Raw genomic sequence first — 20,153 nt, forward strand, 5'->3', positions numbered from 1 at the left:
TATTTTGTAATCACCACAGATTCTGACGGTGCCATCTCCCTTGAGGACAGGAACGATCGGGCTGGCCCACTCGTTGAATTCGATCGGCAAAATTATGCCCTCTCTTTGCAGTCGGTCGAGCTCGATCTCTACCCTTTCTCTCATCATGTACGGTACTGCTCTCGGCTTGTGATGGATGGGTCGCGCCCTCGGAATTAGGTGGATCTGCACTTTTGCTCCTTGGCACTTCCCAATGCCTGGTTCAAACAGTGAAGGGAACTTGTTTACGACCTGGCCACACACGGCGGACGAGAGCTTTCGGACGTCGTCCCAGTTCCAGCGTATCTTTCCCAGCCAGCTCCTGCTGAGCAGCGTGGGACCATCGCCTGGGACCACCCAGAGTGGCAGCTTGTGCACCGCTCCACCGTAGAAGACTTTTAAAGTAGCACTGCCGACTACGGGAATCAGTTCCTTTATGCAAGTTCTCTGTTTTGTGCAATTGGAGTCAAGACTGGCCCTGAGGCCTTGTTGCACCACAATTTTTTGAAAGTCTTTTTGCTCATAATGGACTGGCTCATGCCCATGTCCAGCTCCATTAACACCGGGAGTCCATTTAGTTGAACCTTCAGAATTATCGGGGGACAATTTGTGGTGTATGTGTGCACCCCGTATACCTCTGCCTCCTCAGTCTGAGGCTCTGGTTCATCATGATCCGCCGTGGATCTGTCCTTCTCTGGAACATGGTAGTTTGCAGGATTAACAGGATTTGCAGCTCGCCTGCACATACATTGGAGGTGTCCCATTGTCCCAAAGCCCTTGAAAACGTACCCTTTGAAGCAGCATGAATGGAAAAGATGATCACCCCCGCAGCGACAACAAAGTGTTAATGGCCTTGCATTCATCACCCTTGATGGTGGACTCTGAAACATCTGCAGATGTGCAGCTGCAGGCATGTGGGGCCTGCCCTGTGCGTTGCGATTTGAAAACAACATCACTTTGTTTACAGTACTTGTAGCAGCACTCGTGTGCTGAGAGATTTGCTTAGTATTGTCACTGGTGGCAATGAACGCCTGGGCTATCGCTATGGCCTTACTCAAGTTTGGGGTCTCTTCAGTCAACAGTTTGCGAAGTATCATTTCATGGCCAATGCCAAGTACGAAAAAGTCTCTGAGCATGTGCTCCAAATGTCCTTCAAATTCACAATGTCCTGCAAGGCATCTTAGCTCGGTGACATAACTCGCCACTTCAGACCTTTTGTAGGTGTAGAACCGGTACTTCGCCATCAAAACGTTTTCCTTTGGGTTCAGGTGCTCCCGGACCAGTGAGCACAAATCATCGTACGATTTCTCTGTGGGTTTCGCTGGAGCAAGCAGGTTTTTCATGAGGCCGTACGTTGGTGCCCCACAGACGATGAGGAGAATCGCCCTTCGTTTGGCAGCATTCGCTTCTCCTTGCAGCTCGTTGGCCATGAAGTATTGGTCGAGTCATTCCACGAAGGTTTCCCAATCACCTCCCTCTGAGAATTTCTCCAGGATGCCCACTGTTCTTTGCATCGTTGGGTTCGTCATTTGTATCTCGTCGTCAGTTGTTATGTATGAATAAAGAGTCTGACTGGATGCTGTGAGCTCAAAGTAAAGTGTGACTGTCGTCTTTTATTGCAAGTCTCCAGAGTGCCTCTCCAGCCTGTGAGGTCTGCTTAATTACCTAAGCTCCGAAAGGATTATGGGATCTCTTGGGACTCCAGGGGATGAGCCCTCTGGTGGCTGTACAAAGTATATACAGGTTTACATACATAACACTATCAAGCTAGAAAACTGGATGAATTCACTTTCAATCATCGGTTCCAGATCTTTGGGAGAGGAACGGGCAAGATTTGCTGCGGCTTGCTTGATCTCTTGAGTCGAGAGAGCGGCTCGCTTGGACAGTTGATTTCCTTGTATGCTTCAAGGCGGTATTTCAAGGTACTTATTAGTTGATTAATGATGACAAGGAACACTTCAGTTTTGAATTTCTCCTTGGGTGACAGCACAATGTTTTCAGCATCTTCATCGTCATAGCGGTGGTTGGGTATCTGGAGCTGAATTGTACTTGTTGTAGCCACACAGTTTAATCCCTAGGTCTTCAAAGTCCTCAAATTCTGTCCGCTGGATCGTGACAAAATCAACAAGGGACTTGAGTAAGGACACCATGACATTCCGATTCAAGCCGGTCTCTTGAAGCGAGCGATTGGTCAGGTGGAAGTGCTTCAAGACTGTGTTCCAAATAACAATGAGAATAGCTGAATCCAGTTTGCCCAGCTTCATTTCAGCATTCAGCTTTCTGTTCCACGTCAGTTGCTAGGGATTCCAGCACTTCGCATATGGGCAGGGCTGACATTGCTTCAAATCTTGCTGATCATCGAGTAGCAGAAAGTTGTTTGACAACAGACAGCCCTAAAGGCTTTGGTTTTTCAAAAAGCAGTCGCCAGTGATACGACAATACAGAGAGAAAAAATTGTACAATGTCAAAAAATCTTACGATCACTGGGCTGCATTTGGCACTGTTTTTCCCCACAAGGTTGAGTGAGTGCGCTGCGCATGGTATAAACATTGTATATGGGCATTGCTCTATGATGATAGTTTGGACACCAATGTATTTCCCACTCATTTTTGAAACATTATCATAAGATTGTCCTCGACAATTTTGTATGTCGATCGCGTTCTCATCCAGAAAGGTCACTATTATTTCTGCTATTTCTTGTCCAGCATGATTGATTATCGGCAAGAACTTTAGGAACCTTTCCTCAGTACTAGTCGGTAGAACATAGCAGATGACAGATGTCAGCTGATCTGAGTGTGTGACATCTGGTGTTGAATCAACAGATATTGACTTGGACTTCGCTGATTTCAATTCCTGGATAATTGTCTGAAGTACTTTGCCACCCATCAGACAAATCAGTTCTTCACAAGTGGTGGAAGACAAGTGTGAAGAATGCCCCTTGCCTTTGTTGGCGAACCGCTTGATGTGTTCAACACGTAGTTTGCGAGAACCTCCAACACACCTAGATAATTACCATTACTTGGAGACCCAACGATTTTGTGTCTGCCTCGCAATGAAAGATCTCGTTCACGAAGAAACGTTATCACACAGACAGTGCGTTCTAGCACCTTGCGTCAGTACAGCCGTTCATTTTCAAACTGAAAGACAATGGGCGAGATTTTTGCTGACTTTGCAATCGGGTTTTCGCTGCGATTTGATGCTCCACGGAGAAAACCCAGTCGGCGAGATCCTTAGGTATCTCTTTGTGGCGGCACTTTCAAGTACCGCTGGGGAGAGGCGTACTGACATGAAATGACGTGCAACACCACGGATTGTGTTACCGTCGTACTTTCGGCACTCTCCGCCACGCTCAGAATACCGACAGGGTCAAACCTGTCAGTGCAGCCCTGCCAGCAGCAGTCAGTATGAAGACCTGGAAAAAAGGTAAGTTAAAGTTTTTATTTTTTCATTATTTTTCAGCGATTTAGTAGGTAAGGGTTTTGTGAATGTTTTTTGCAAGTTTTTTTTCCCCCCTCCCAGGGCCTCTCTCGCAGCGCTACCGGCCTCGGACTAAAGTTGCTGAAGCTCGAGCTTTGCGCCGCAAATCCTCATACAACGCCAAATTTACCGATGTGCGTAAAGGCCAAAAGTTAAGCCTAAAAACGGTAGCGCAGCAAAAACAGTAATTTTTGCGTAAATCTACCATTTTTGCCGCAAACCCAAAATCCAGCCCAATGTGACCACCCACACAACCAGTGCCTGCTTGTCTAGTGCACTTTACTACCATGGCTTCTCCATGCTGGTGGTTGTTTTCATGGGATGAAATCCTTTCATCTCCATGCTTCATTAAGCCCATGTGTAAAGTGGCTACTTGTTTGTGCTATGACCTTGCAAGCAAAGCAGTATACTCTTCCATTTGAAGGTGAATAATAGAGCCACATTCCCCTGTCAGCGGGTTCACAAGTGTGAAGAAGGACTTTGAGCAGTATCGGCGACATCCTTCTTTGGCATGAATCACGCCGGAGTTTTGGAAGTCTTTAATCACAGTTTCAGCAATCCAATGGCTTTGCATGTCTTCTGAGATATTGTCTTCCCACAGCCCAATGTCACTCGTTTCAGCAGTTTAGCTACTTCTCGTCTCTTTTGTTCCCCAAGTAGCTGGTGCTCTTTCCTTTTTTTTGCCACCTATTTGTGTGTCGAGTGCGTCTCTAGAAAAAGGGCATCTAGAGTCTGTTTACATCAAGTCGAGAATAACATGCGCCTGCACCCTCACGGCTTCACTCGACTCTTGCTATGTCACTTATGTCAATACTGATACGTCCTTACTACACAGTATAAATGCAACGAGGCCCATGCTTGAGAGAAGGTCAGTCTGTGACCTGTCCTTTATTCCTTAGCACTCAAGTGATGAAGGTGGGTGGAGCTTCCCCTTTTATACCTGAAGGTCCAGGTTAGGAGTGTCTCCCACCTAGTGGTCAGTGTTCTCACGGTGTACAACTTAGGTCAGTTTATACATGGGTTACAATGCATTTGAATACATGACATCACCTCCCCTCCAAAGTCTTATTGGGATCACAGGTTGAGTATCTCTGGTGGTTTACGCTCCCTTGTAGAGCGCCTGAGTTAGGGCTCCGGTTGTTGGGCGCTGGCCTGAGTGTCTGCTGTTTGCAGTGCCTCAGGCCTGTCCGGACTGCCCACAGTGACTGGGCTCTCCTCCCTTTGGTTCCGGTGTTCGGTCACCTGTGGTGGAGTGAACTCTATATCGTGTTCTTCCTCTGCTTCTTCTATGGGGTTGCTGAACCTCCTTTTTGTTTGATCCACAAGTTTGCGGCAGATTTGTCTATTGGTAAGTTTAACTACCAGAATCCTATTTCCCTCTTTGGCAACCACAGTGCCTGCGAGCCATTTGGGCCCTGCAGCGTAGTTGAGGACAAAAACAGGATCATTTACATCAATACATCGCGCCCTCGCATTCCTGTCATGGTCGTGATATTGTGCTGGCGCCTGCTCTCGACAATTTCTTTCATGGTGGGGTGTATAAGGGATAATCGGGTTTTGAGCGTCCTTTTCATTAGTAGCTCTGCGGGTGGAACCCCTGTGAGCGAGTGTGGTCGGGATCTATAGGCCAACAGGAGGCGTGATAAGCGGGTTTGTAGGGAACCCCCTTGGAATCTGAGCATCCCCTGTTTGATTATCTGCACTGCTCGTTCTGCCTGGCCGTTTGAGGCCGGCTTGAACGGTGCCGTTCTAACATGGTTAATTCCATTGCCTGCCATGAAATCCTGGAATTCAGTGCTTGTGAAGCACGGGCCATTGTCGCTGACCAAGATATCCGGTAGACCGTGGGCGGCGAACATTGCCCGTAGACTTTCTACCGTGGCAGAGGATGTGCTTGAATTTAAAATGTCACACTCGATCCATTTGGAGTAGGCGTCTACTACAACCAAAAACATTTTCCCCATGAAAGGACCTGCGTAGTCCACAAAGATGCGTGACCAAGGCTTGGCGGGCCATGGCCAGGGGCTAAGGGGGGCTTCCCTGGGCGCGTGGCCCAGCTGGGCACACGTGTTGCACCTGCGAACACAAAGTTCCAGATCTGCGTCTATCCCTGGCCACCAAACGTGCGACCTGGCAATTGCCTTCATCGTGACAATGCCCGGGTGCCCATTGTGGAGTTCTCTGATGAACACCTCTCTGCCCATCTGGGGCATGACTACGCGGTTTCCCCACAGTAGGCAATCGGCCTGAATCGAGAGTTCATCCTTGCACCTGTGAAATGGTTTAAATTTCTCAGGGCATGCCCTGTACGTGGCTGCCCAGTCCCCATTCAGGACACATTTCTTGACTAGAGACAATAGCGGGTCTCTATTTGTCCAGACTTTAATCTGACGGGCTGTCACGGGTGAGCTTTCGCTTCAACAGCCATGACCATCTCAGCAGCATGCTCGGTAGCCCCCTCAGTGGTGGCTAGTGGGAGCCTGCTGAGTGCATCGGCGCAGTTTTCGGTGCCTGGTCTGTGCCGAATTGTGTAGTCATAGGCAGCTAACGTGAGTGCCCACCTCTGTATGCGGGCCGATGCGTTTGCATTTATGGCCTTGTTGTCGACCAAAAGGGACGTTAGGGGTTTGTGATCTGTCTCCAGCTCAAATTTCCTGCCAAACAGGTACTGGTGCATTTTCTTTACCGCATATACACATGCGAGTGCCTCCTTTTCTACCATCCCGTAGCCCCTTTCTGCCTGGGACAGACTCCTGGAGGCATAAGCTACCGGCTGTAACTGACCCTTGGCATTGACATGCTGCAACACACACCCGACACCATAGGACGACGCATCGCACGTTAACACAAGTTTCTTACATGGGTCATATAGCGTTAACAGATTGTTGGAACATAACAAATTGCGTGCTCTATTAAAAGTCCTTTCCTGGCTGTCCCCCCAGACCCATTTGCGACCTTTGTGTAGGAGCACGTGTAGCGGCTCTAGCAGCGTGCTCAATTTGGGAAGAAAGTTACCAAAATAGTTCAGGAGCCCCAGGAACGAACGCAGCTCCATCGTGTTACGGGGTCTGGGTGCTCTCTGGATCGCTTCCGTCTTGGATGCAGTAGGGCTGATCCTGTCTGCTGCTACCCTCATCCCCAGGAATTCTACCTCTGGAGCTAGGAAGACGCACTTCGCCTTTTTCAGTCGCAAACCTACCCGGTCCAGTCTGCGTAGCACCTCCTCCAGGTTGTGGAGGTGTTCTTCAGTATCGTAACCCGTAATGAGGATGTCGTCCTGAAAAACCACCGTCCCTGGAGTCGACTTGAGGGGGCTTTCCATATTTCGTTGGAAGATCGTAGCGGCCGAGCGAATCCCGAACGGACATCTGTTGTACTCAAACAACCCCTTGTGTGTCGTGATGGTGGTCAGCTTCTTCGACTCACTAGCCAGCTCCTGGGTCATGTAAGCTGAGGTCAGGTCCAATTTTGAAAAAAGTTTGCCACCGGATAGCGTCGCAAAGAGGTCCTCCGCTCTCGGTAGCGGGTACTGGTCTTGGAGTGACACCCGATTGATGGTGGCCTTGTAATCGCCACATATCCTGACCGACCCATCCGCCTTGAGCACCAGCACAATCGGGCTCGCCCAGTCACTGAATTCGACTGGCGAGATGATGCCTTCCCTCAACAGGCGGTCCAATTCGCCTTCTATCTTTTCCCGCATCACGTACGGCACCGCTCTGGCCTTGTGGTGTACTGGTCTGGCGTCCGGGTTTATGTGAATCACTACCTTGGCCCCCATGAAAGTGCCAATGCCGGGTTGAAATAATGAGTCAAATTTGTCCAGGACCTGTGAGCATGATACTCGCTCCACAGGAAATTGCATTGACATCGCCCCATTTCCAGTTCATGACAGCAAGCCAACCCCTCCCCAGTAGTGCGGGACCGTCCCCTGGGACAATCCAGAGTGGCAACCTGTTCTTCGAATCTTTGTGGGTCACGACTACCGTGGCGCTGCCTGGCACCGGAATGATCTGCTTTGTGTAAGTCCGTAGCTGTGCGTCAATCGGCGATAATTTTGGCCTCCTGGCCTTGGATGCCCACAACTTTTCGAACTGTTTGATACCCATCAGGGACTGGCTGGCCTCCGTGTCTAACTCCATTGATACTGGGATGCCATTGAGGAGCACTTTCATCATTATCGGTGGCGTCCTGGTGTATGAACTGTATACGTGCTCCACATGATCTCGCTGAACTTCAGCTTCCAGCGATTTCCCCCAGTGTCCATTTCTGCAATTTCTGCAGGTATTTTGCTCATCTCTGCAAACTCCGGCTGAATGTATGCCTCCACGCCTCCAGCATGAGTTGCGGTTTGAAACAAAAGGTCCCTTGCCAGTCGATCCCTGACTGCCCCTGTTATTGTCCTTGAGTGCACCATTAACAGGTGTTGATGCCCCATTACTGGCCGCATTGTCCCTTGCAATGGCGTGAATCGCTGTTCAGCTTGCCATTGTCTGTCGAACTCCCCCTCTGGGTTCGACTACATGTTGGGGCATGCCTGACTGCCCTTGTCTGTCTGGAGAACTGTGTGCTGCTTTAACAATGTTGAATCTCTGTCCCAACCATTCCTTAACACAGTAGCTCTCGTCTGTTCTGCTAGTGGCCATGCTCGCGTGGTTTAAATCCCAGTTTCTTGTCGCCATTGATACGTCCTTACTACACAGTATAAATGCACACGAGGCCCATGCTTGAGAGAAGGTCAGTCTGTGACCTGTCCTTTATTCCTTAGCACTCAAGTGATGAAGGTGGGTGGAGCTTCCCCTTTTATACCTGAATGTCCAGGTTAGGAGTGTCTCCCACCTAGTGGTCAGTGTTCTCACGGTGTACAACTTAGGTCAGTTTATACATGGGTTACAATGCTGGTTGAATACATGACAAATACTGTTTACCCTTACCCTTAATCTGACCCTGTATGGGCCCCACTCTAGGCTTGGGCTCCAGGCAACTGCTCCATCTGCCCTCCTTGAATCCGTTCCTGGGCACAGACAGAGTGAGACGAAAACCTTCTCCTGTCCTGTAAACGCCACCCAATGGACCAGTACCAATTCACAAAACCTACTTACATTATTATTCCATCTGTTGAATAACCTTTCGAAACAAATTTCTGATATTGGGAAATTAATGTACATGAGTATATAATTGGCCTCTGATCAATGAGGCTGGGCACTCAGTGGGTAGCGTTGGTAGTGCCAGCTAATATCCTTCCACTCTCAATGTGAGGTTCAAAGACTATTTTCTTATAACGTGGTCTACCACATGACAAAGAAGCAGATCTTAACTTGTGGAATGGAAATATGAAGGAATATAGAAAAATATAGCAACCTGAACCAATTAAGGTTTGCTGTTTTTTTCCATGAGTACTGTAAAATATATTGATAGCCATTTTTGTACAAAAAAAATAAATTCTAGTCCTAATGACTTCTCACCTTACTTAACCAAAGGACTGCCAGGCGTCAACATCAGTGAATTGCCCGCAAGCTTGCGCCACTAACATATCCTGTTTGAGCACAAGAAGAGCGAAAAGTAGTTGCATAATTAGCCATATAGCATTCCTCCTGAAGTATGTAGTATCATCCTTAAAGAATAACTGGTGTGCACATTTCTAACTTTACATAAGAACATAAGAAATAGGAGCAGGAGTAGGCCATTTTGCCCCTCAAGCCTGCTCCGCCATTCAATAAGATCATGGCTGATCTGATCATGGACTCAGCTCCATTTTGCTGCCCATTCCCCATAACTCCCATACTCCCTTATCGCTCAAAGATCTGTCTATCTCCGCCTTAAATATATTCAATGACCCAGCCTCCAAAACTCTCTGGGGCACAGAATTCCTTAGATTTACAACCTTCTGAGAGAAGAAATTCTCCCTCATCTCAATTTTAAATGGGCGGCCCCTTATTCTGAGACTATGTCCCCTAATTTTAGCAAGATAAGGAGAAAGCAGTAGCTATTAATGAACATATGGATAATAATAGTAATAACTTTTATTTATATCGCATCTTTAACATCCCAAGGCGCTTCACAACAATGTTACAACACGTTATATATTGACCATTGAGGGAAAGAGAGAAAAAGTGGGAGAAGAAAGTGCAAAAAGAGGTTAAAGGCTCGGGTCTGAAGCGGTAGCCAAAATGCGCACGCAGATAGACACAGGCGAAAAAACGAACAAAAAAGAAATTCAAATTACATTGTAAATAATACAATAAAGAGTATACAATAGTAAAATCAGTACAATAAAGATTAATTATAATCAAACAAAATTAAATAATATATACCATAATTATAAATTAAGTTAAAATTAGAAAATCAGCAATTGAAGCAAATTAAATCAGTTATTAGCTTTCTTTAAAATTCATTCCCTGTCCAGTGATTCAATTAATAAGGAAGAACCAATCACCGTCCTCCATCCTTGTGATGTCATAATTTTATTACTTTTTATGTCCCATTTTGTCCCCTTGACAGGTCTGTTGAGGCTCCAGGCTTGCGCTGCCTCCGTTGTCATGGAGCAGCTTTTTTCAAACTCCCTCCAGCTGCTCCAAGCTCACGCTGCCTCCGTTGTTAGGGAGCAGCTTTTTTTTCAAACTTTGATTCTTTGACTGAAATGGAAAAGAGAAATTTAGTTTGCATCTAGTGCGCAAAAAAGCAATCTCACACTATTCACTGCATTTCAATGGTGAGCCAGAAAGCAAGACATTGTTTTCACTAAGCTAACGGCAGAGTGGCGCATCTCAGAAAGCAACTTTTGGATTTTGGTGTTTAACATGTATCTGCGTTGCCTGAAATTGCTTGTAGCATGCGTGCATAAATAACAGAGAGCGCCATTAACCCTGCCGTTATTTTAAGAGCAAATTATGGCCCAATATAAAATTGGTTTCCATTGTGAAAACATGGGGAATGCTGGGATGTCCCAATCTCAGTTGTGGTTTCTGACTCACTTATGAGAGTGAGAACATCGGGAAAGCACAACACAAGGAATGGTGGATGGCAAACTCAAAGGCATCAAAGTCTCTTTTGTTTTTGTGGGGGCTTAAGTTTCTGAAGTTATGGTGGAGTGGATTTTAACTTTTAACACAATAGGGCTGTTTATTACACATAGGGGATAATATCAAAGCTACTGATTTACAGTGGCAGACTATGCATAATTTCATCTTTATTGAATGTCATTGTGGGATTTTTCTTGGTGCTTTGGAGATTGAATTGTCCACCTGTCATTAATCTGTGAAAATTGTAAATGAGTGGTCTTTATTTCACATATATTTATTTACCTATATATACTTCATTTTTATCCTTTTTTTTAAAGCAGAGAGTATGCAGCAAGATGGTACACAACATACACAAAATGGAGGAAGATATCTCGCATTTAGCAGGACTGGGTAGGGGGAATGGAGTTTACCTGCACTTTCGTTGGAGGCAGACCTGGATTTTGGGAACATTGAGAGCTGGTTCTGGCATTTAGTGGCACTGAGGAATTATCATGGGCTTTTGAAGAATTGAAGTGGGTTGGTTCTGGATTTTGACAGCTGTACAGTGAGGCTGTTGGAATTTGGCAGCATTGGGGGTCCAGCAAGGTATAGGCCTGACATCTAGGGGTCAAGTTTCGGCCTGAGTTGCTCCTATATTTTTGGAACAACTAGTTTAGAATGGAGTATCTTAGAAATTGCAATTCTTGGCCTTTAGTTTGCGCCAGTTCTAGTCAGTTGGAACAGTTTCATTTTAGAACAGATTTCTTTTTTCAAAAGGGGGCGTGTCTGGCCAGTTACGCCTGTTTGGATATTTCGGCAGCGAAAACTTACTCCAAACTAACTTTGAATGGAGTAAGTGTAGATTTTTGTACGCTTAGAAAAACCTTGCCTATACTTAGAAATCAGGCATAGAGAACGAAAGATAGGGAGGGAGAGGAGGGGGGTTTACAAACATTAAACACTTCACTTTTACAAATAAAGAGCCATCATCAATAATAAATGATAAATAAATCAATAACTAAACCAATAAATCAATCCAAAAAAAAAATTAAAAATCACTCAATAAATAACAAATTATTTCTACTCACCTACTGCAGAACCGGGGAGAAGGCGGGGGGGAGAGAAGAAGATGGGGGGGAAGAGAAGAAGATAGGGGAGGAAGAGAAGAAGATAGGGGGGGAAGAGAAGAAGGTAGGGGGAGAGAAGAAGATGGGGGGGTCGGGGGAGAGAAGAAGATGGGGGGAAGAGAAGAAGATGGGGGGGAGAGAAGAAGATGGGGGGGAAGAGAAGAAGATGGGGGGGAGAGAAGAAGATGGGGGGGAAGAGAAGAAGATAGGGGGGGAAGAGAAGAAGATAGGGGGGAGAGAAGATGACGACGATGCCGGGCCGCCGCCACCGCCGACTCTTCGGGCGGGGCGCGCCCCCAGCGAGAGGCCACGGGCCCCGCCACTGATGGCGAAGCCGGGCCACGCCGAGGACTTTGGGCGGGGCCCGCAAGCAGTCGATGCTGGCTGCCGATGTCTCTTCGGGCGGGCCCCCCCCCAGCGAGATGCGGGGCGGGTGGATCCCACCACCAACGAAGAAGCTGGGCCCCGCCGAAGACTTCGGGCAGGGCCCACAAGCAGCCGATGCCGGGCGACCGATGTCTCTTTGGGCGGGCCCCGCCACCGCCGACGAAGCCAGCCAGAACAGCAGTGTCCTGATGGTCCTGGAGGCGCCTGCGATTCCGGTGGGGAGGCCTTCTCTTCCCACGCTTCGAAGCATGCTCCCGTCCTCGAGGTTTGAACGCAGAAGGTGCAGTCACATGTGACTGTACAACCAATCAAGTACAGTATTCTCCGTATAAAACGAGTTCTTATTGCTATTAATGAGAAGAAAAACACAAACACACTAAACACAACATAAAAAATAAAAAACACACCTCACATAATTAAAATTAATTGAAATTAAAGTTAATAAATGTGTTGGAAAAAATATATATATTTTTCCAATTTTTAAACAAGTTTTGTAATTAGGGTTTAAAATAAACTTATCTTAGTGGGCAGGGTTTTTAATATAAAATATGTTTTTAAATTTTATTTTTATATGTTTTAAAACTCTTACGCTGGTAAAAGTAGACTTTGTGCCTGCTTTTACCAGGCGCAAGAGTTTTCAGGACATTCGCTGGGCAAGAGATGGGCAAACAGTGCAATCTTGCCCATGTGAATGTCCTTGCTGCCGAGATGCGTGCGATCTGTCAAACCAGAACTTGACAGATCGGAAAAGCTGGTTTTCGGCGCATGCGCATTGCGTGCCAAAAACCAGCTTTTACGATGCCTTCTTGGGTCCGTACATACTCCGTACGGACTCGGGGAGGCCAGAATTTCAGGCCCATTGACTTAAATGAAGGAATAGAGAGTTGTATAACTAAGTTTGCAAATGACACTAAATTGGGTCAGGAAGTTACAAAGGACACAGACAGATTAAGTGAGTGGGTAAAACTATGGCAGATGGAGTCCATTGTGGGTAACTGTAAGGTCATCTACTTTTGAATCTGAGAAAGACAACTCAGAATATTTTCTTAATGGCCAGAGACTAGGAGCTGTGGAGGAGCAAATAAATTTAACATCTTTGCACACAAATCTCAAGTCCAGTGCGCAGGTACAAAAAGTAATCAAAAAGACCAATGGAATATTGCTCTTTCTCTCAAGAGGGTTGGAATTCAAAAGTGAAGCTTCAGTTGTAGCGAGTCTTGGTCAGACCCCGTCAGGGGTACTCCATTCAGTTCTGGGCATTGAACCCGATAAATGAGCCTTGGAAGGGGTACAGCACAGATTCAGCAGAATTATACCAGGGCTTAAACAGTTATATTATGAGGATAGGTCGCATAAACTTGACTTGTATTCCCTTGAGTTTGGAAGGTTGAAGGGTAATCTAATGAAGGCATTTAAAATGCTAAAGGGATTCGATGAGGTAGATACAGGGAAACAATTTCCACTGGTGAGGGAATCCAGAATAAGAGGGCACAGTCTTAAAATTAAATTATTAAAATTAGAGCTCGGCTATTTAGAAGTGAAATCAGGAAGCATTTTCTCATGCAAAGGGTAGTGGGAATTTGGAACTCTCTCCACCAAAAGACTGGCGCTACTGAAATTTCAATACTGTAATTGAGAAAATGTTGTTGTGTAAGGCTATCAAGCGATATAGAACAAAGACAGGTCATGATCTGATTGAATGCGCAGACCTGGAAGGAGTTGACACCGGAGGAGGCGGCAGTACTTAAACAGAGCGGGACCCGAGGACAGCATGAACCTGGAAGGAGTTGGCAGCGAGGCGGCAGAGAATAAGGAGAACAAGACCTGAGGACGGTGCAGACCTAGAAGAAATCGGCAGCTGAGGCAGATACAAATCCAGTGAATTCCAAACAAACAGTAAAATCAAGGAGTAATGTCACAGATAGGTGATTGGTGGGAGAACATAAGAAATAGGAGCAAAAGTAGCCGTATGGCCCCTTGAGCCTGTTCCGCCATTTAATACGATCATGGCTGATCCGATCATGGACTCAGGTCCACTTCCGTGCCCGCTCTCCACAACCCCTTATTCCCTTATCGTTTAAAAAACTGTCTATTTCTGTCTTAAATTTATTCAATGTCCCAACTTCCACAGCTCTCTGAGGCAGCGAATTACACAGATACACAACCCTCTGAGAAAATAAATTTCTCCTCATCTCAGTTTTAAATGGGCGGCCCCTTATTCTTTAAGATTATGCCCTCTAGTTCTAGTCTCCCCCATCAGTGGAAACATCCTCTCTGCATCCACCTTGTCAAGTCCCCTCATAATCTTATACGTTTTGATAAGATCACCTCTCATTCTTCTGAATTCCAATGAGTCGAGGCCCAACCTACTCAACCTTTCCTCCTAAGTCAACCCCCTCATCTCCGGAATCAACCTAGTGAACCTTCTCTGAACGGTCTCCAAAGCAAGTATATCCTTTCGTAAATATGGAAACCAAAACTGCACGCAGTATTCCAGGTGTGGCCTCACCAATATCCTGTATAACTGTAGCAAGACTTCCCTGCTTTTATACTCCATCCCCTTTGCAATAAAGGCCAAGATTCCATTGGCCTTCCTGATCACTTGCTGTACCTGCATACTATCCTTTTGTGTTTCATGCACAAGTACCCCCGGGTCCCGCTGTACTGCAGCACTTTGCAATCTTTCTCCATTTAAATAATAACTAGCTCTTTGATTTTTTCTGCCAAAGTGCATGACTTCACATTTTCCAACATTATACTCCATCTGCCAAATTCTTGCCCACTCACTTAGCCTGTCTATGTCCTCCTGCAGCCTCTTTATGTCCTCCTCACACATTACTCTTCCTCCCATCTTTGTATCGTCAGCAAACTTCAGTGGGTTGAGAACGGATCTGGCCCGAGTAAATTAGAATCAAAGATTGACAGGCAAAACTGTAATCGAACAATGGGCTGCCTTTAAACCTGTTCAACCTTTGTCGCCTCCAGGCCAGATCCAAGACGGTCCCATCCTCTGTCGTTGAACTACAGTATGCGGACAACGTTTGCGTCTGCACACATTCAAAGACTGAACTCATCGTCAGCATCTTCACTGAGGCATACGAAAGCATGGGCCTTACACTAAACATCCGTAAGACAAAGGTCCTCCACCAACCTGACCCCACCACACAGCACTGCCCCCCAGTCATCAAGATCCACGGCACAGCCCTGGACAACGTGGACTACTTTCCATACCTCGAGAGCCTATTATCAGCAAGGGCATCGACGGTGAGGTTCAACACCCCTGCTGGAGTGCGTCAGCGAGTAGAATAGTGATTGATTTCAATTAGAGGTAGACAGGCTGGTGGAATGGGTGGACACGTGGCAGATGAATATTAATGCACAAAAGTGCAAAGTGATACATTTTGGTAGGTAGAACGTGGAGAGGCACTATAAACTAAAGGGTACAATTCTAAAGTGGGTGCATGAGCAGAGAGACCTGGGGGTATATGTGCACAAACCTGTAAAGATGGCAAGGCAGATTGAGAAAGTGGTTAAAAAAGCATACGGGATCCTGGGCTTCATAAATAGAGGCACAGAGTTCAAAAACAGGGAAGTTATGATGAACCTTTATCAAATACAGGTTCGGCCTCAACTGGAGTATTGTGTCCAATTCTGGGCACTGCACTTTAAGAAGGATGTGAAGACCTTAGCGAGGGTATAGAAGGCGGCTCAACCGTGGTGAACAAGAGAAATTAGGGAAAGTGTTAAATCCAAGGAAGAGGCATATAAATTGGCCAGAAAAAGCAGCAAACCTGGGAGAAATTTATAATTCAGCAGAGGAGGACTAAGGGTTTAATTAGGAGGGGGAAAATAGAGTTTGAAAGTAAGCTTGCAGGGAACATAAAAACTGACGCAAAAGCTTCTATAGATATGTGAAGAGAAAAAGATTAGTGAAGACTATTGTAGGTCTTTTGCAGTCAGAATCAGGTGAATTCATAATGGGGAACAAGGAAATGGCAGACGAATTGAACAAATACTTTGGTTCGGTCTTCACTAAGGAAGACACGAATAACCTCCCGAAAATACGAGGGGAACTGAGGAAAATCCTTATTAGTCAGGAAATGGTGTTTGGGAAATTGAAAGGACCGAAGGCCGATAAATCCCCAGGACCTAATAGTCTGCATCCCACAGAACTTAAGGAAGTGGCCCTAGAAATAGTAGATGCATTGGTAGTCATTATCAACATTCCATGGACTCTGGATCAGTTCCTATGGACTGGAGTGTAGCTAATGTAACCCCACTTTAAAAAAGGAGGGAGAGAGAAAACAGGGAATTATAGACTGGTTAGTCTGACATCGGTGGTGGGGAAAATGCTGGAGTCAATTATTAAAGATGTAGTAGTAGCACATTTGGAAAGCAGTGACAGGATCGGTCCAAGTCAAGGGAAATCATGCTTGACAAATCTTCTAGAATTTTTTTGAGGATATAACTAGTAGAGTGGATGAGGGAGAACCAGTAGATGTGGTGTATTTGGACTTTCAAAAGGCTTTTGACAAGGTCCCACACAAGAGATTAGTGTGCAAAATTAAGGCACATGGTATTGGGGGTAATGTATTGACGTGGCTAGAGAAATGGTTGGCCAACAGGAAGTAAAGAGTGAGAATAAACGGGTCCTTTTCAGAATGGCAGGCAATGATTAGTCGGGTGCCGCAGGGTTCAGTGGTGGGACCCCAGCTATTTACAATATACATGAACGATTTGGACGAAGGAATTGAATGTAATATCTCCAAGTTTGCAGATGACACTTAGCTGGGTGGCAGTGCGAACTACGACGAGGATGCTAACAGGCTGCAGGAAGACTTGGACAGGTTAGGTGAGTGGGCAAATGCATGGCAGATGCAGTATAATGTGGATAAATGTGAGGTTATCCACTTTGGTGGCAAAAACAGGAAGGCAGATTATTATCTGAATGGTGACAGATTAGTAAAAGGGGAGGTGCAACGAGACCTGGGTGTCATGGTACATCAGTCATTGAAGGTAGGCATGCAGGTACAGCAGGCAGTAAAGAAAGCAAATGGCATGCTGGCCTTCATAGCGAGGGGATTTGAGTATAGGAGCAGGGAGGTCTTGCTGCAGTTGTACAGGGCCTTGGTGAGACCACATCTTGAGTATTGTGTGCAGTTTTGGTCTCCTAATCTGAGGAAGGACACGCTTGCTATTGAGGGAGTGCAGCAAAGGTTCACCAGACTGATTCCCAGGATGGCAGGATTGACATATGAGGACATGGTTTACATGGATCGGCTAGGCTTACACTCACTGGAATTTAGAAGAATAAGAGGGGATCTCATAGAAACGTATAATTTCTGAGGGGACTGGACAGGTTAGATGCAGGAAGAATGTTCCCGATGTTGGGGAAGTCCAGAACCAGGGGGACACAGTCTAAGGATAAGGGGTAAGCCATATTGGACAGAGATGAGGAGAAACCTTTTCACCCAGAGAGTTGTGAACCTGTGAATTCTCTGCCACAGAAAGTTGTTGAGTCCTGTTCGTTGGACATATTCAAAAGGGAGTTAGATGTGGCCCTTACAGCTTAAGGGATCGGGGGTATTGGAGAGAAGGCTGGGGTGGGATACTGAGGTTGAATGATCAGCCATGATCAAATTGAATGGCGGTACAGGCTCGAAGGGCCGAATGGCCTGCTCCTGCACCTATTTTCTATGTTTCCATGTTTCTATGTAATGTTCCCTCTAATTTTTATTTTAGGAGCATGGTCCCTTTAAATTTGCTACGTGGTATCTTTTCCAGCACTACAGCTGGTAAGTGGCCCACATGGCCACAAAACTTAGGGGGACATTGATCATCACCTACTTGTAGGTTAGTTGCTGATTGATTTCTACTGACTTTTGCTGCGACTCTACAAGAGACTGGTGCTTTCTATAGTTGTTTAAAGTTGCTCAAGTCTTCAGGGATTGGCATGGCACATGTTTCAGGACATTTTCCTGACTGCAAGGCTTCTACACAACCACATGCTGACAGACATGGATGCACTAGTAGGAATTCTTCTTGGAATATAGCATGACGTGGAGAATGAACAGAGGCCACGCAGAGCAAGACAAGCTGCTGGAAGAAGGAGGAGGAGTGGAGAAGGGCTCTCAGCAGGATGCCATATCCACCTAAGGTGTTTGAGGAGCAATTCTCCTACATGAACCTCAGTGAGGGACAATGAGCTGAAACCTGCCACCTGCTGAAGCCACAATTGCAACCTCAGAGCAGGGCGAGAACTGCATTGCCAGTGGCTGTGAGGTGACCATGGCGATGAACTTTTACGCGTCGGGTTCCTTCCAGGCTGGAGCTGGAGATATTTAAAACATCTCAGTTTATTGTCCACTGTTGCATAAGGGAGGTCACTGAGGCTCTATATTCAAAGAGAGCTGACTACATTTCATGCTGTCTTGCCAGAGACTAAAAGGTAGAGTGAGCACGTAGCTTCGCTTGGATTGCAGTATTTCTCATGGCACAGGGTGCCATTGATTGCATGCATGTTGCTTTGCAAGCACCGTATGTCAACTCTGACAAGTCCCGTGACCGAAAGGGATTCTACTCCCTCAACTTCCAGCTGATGTGCAACCAAAGGCAGCGAATCATGCCGGGTATGTATCCTGGAAGCAGTCATGGTGCCTTCATTCTGCGTGTGCCATCTGCATTTGAGCCACCACGGCAAACCAAAGGGAGCCTACTGGGCAACAAGGGTTATCCACTGACGATGTGGTTCACGGCTCCGGTGTGCAACCCATGCACACGTGGGCAGCATGCATACAATAAAAGCCATACTGCCATATGAAACATGATAGAGCAGACCATTGGCATGCTGAAACAACGCTTCTGCTGCCTGGACCACTCTGGACGAGCCCTGCAGTATTCAGCAGAGCGGGTGTCAAGATTCATGTCTGTGCAGCATCTCACCATTATGAGGACTCGACCCTTGCCACTAACTATACGTTGACCAGCTGAAGAGCAGGAGCATGAGGAAGAGGAAGAGTAAGGGAGGAGAAAAACCAGACAACTCTTTTTGACTGGGCTATCCAAGAAGAAATCATCCAAGTGTGATAACAGTAAACGCAACCCTAATTCTCCATTCACCAACAATCCCAAACCTTACCTTCCCTCTGTCACTGACCATCACAGCGGTCACTTGGCCACAATGCAAAAATAAAAGCTAACACATAATAAACATTCCAAACCAAATTTATAAATTAAATCATCCCATATTACATACAAACATTATTATGTATGTAGGCACCTTTGGTAATGATTCCACGAGGTAGGGTATGGTACTTGAACTGTGTAGACTGTAGTCCTGTATTTGTAACTCCTCAAGTCAGGACACCAAGCTGTGAGCTCCCTTTTATATTGGGTTACCTGCAGTGTGGAGGTAAACCTTAGGTCTCCAGCAGCAGCACCCTCTGGTGTACAGGTAAGGTGTGTACAGTGTAAAGGTACATTCAGTGTTACAGACACCACATAATAACACAAGCATGCATGCAGAACACTCCCCCCCAAGCATTTTTCAAGTCCTTATTGTCATGAGCTGGGGATGTGATCAGTAGTGGGCTATCAGAGGTTATGGTGAGGGTTATGTGGGTGCCAGGTGTGATCCCTGTACTTGAGGCTGGCCTCATACATTTCCCCCCCCTTCACACACAGATCATGTGGGTGTCACTACTGTGGGATCCCTCAGTGGGGTAGCCAGTACAGCAGTAGGTAGGGTCCATACTTTGTGTTGTGGGTGAGTGTGTGGTGGTGGGCAGGGCCACAGGACTGTGTGGGCTCCTTGTCCTCCATTAGGGATGAGGGCCAGGTCATCCCAGGGTTTGCCAGGAAAGCTGGCCACTTCGACTGATTTGGACCGGGTTCATCCAATTCCTTCCCAGCAGACCATCGCTGGCAACGATCCACAGGGGGAGTCTGTTCAACACGCCACCCTGGGAGACCTGGACGTCCACGCTGCCAATGATTTGGATTTTACCTTTGGTGTAGGTGAGCAGCTTCGCTTGGACAGGAGACAGTTTTGGTCGAGTGGCGGGATTTATCGAAATTTTTTCAAAGGTCGTTTGGCTCATCATAGACTGGCTCGCCCGTGTCGATCTCCATGGAAACTGGAACT

General features: G+C 46.5%; 1 protein-coding gene across 2 annotated transcripts in view; it reads right to left on the reverse strand.

Moving 5' to 3' along the window:
• trappc9 (trafficking protein particle complex subunit 9) overlaps positions 1–20,153 on the reverse strand; it is a 1,402,808-nt gene that overhangs the window by 1,369,301 nt on the left and 13,354 nt on the right. For both annotated transcript variants that reach the window (XM_070892854.1, XM_070892846.1), the window contains exons 2-3: positions 9,967–10,130; positions 8,961–9,031 (exon numbers count right to left, since the gene is read on the reverse strand). The gene's annotated coding sequence lies outside the window, so the exon portion shown is untranslated. The remainder of the gene's footprint in view (positions 1–8,960; positions 9,032–9,966; positions 10,131–20,153) is intronic.

The sequence above is a fragment of the Pristiophorus japonicus genome, chromosome 1 (assembly GCF_044704955.1).
Source record: "Pristiophorus japonicus isolate sPriJap1 chromosome 1, sPriJap1.hap1, whole genome shotgun sequence".
Classification (NCBI taxonomy): Eukaryota; Metazoa; Chordata; class Chondrichthyes; family Pristiophoridae; genus Pristiophorus; species Pristiophorus japonicus.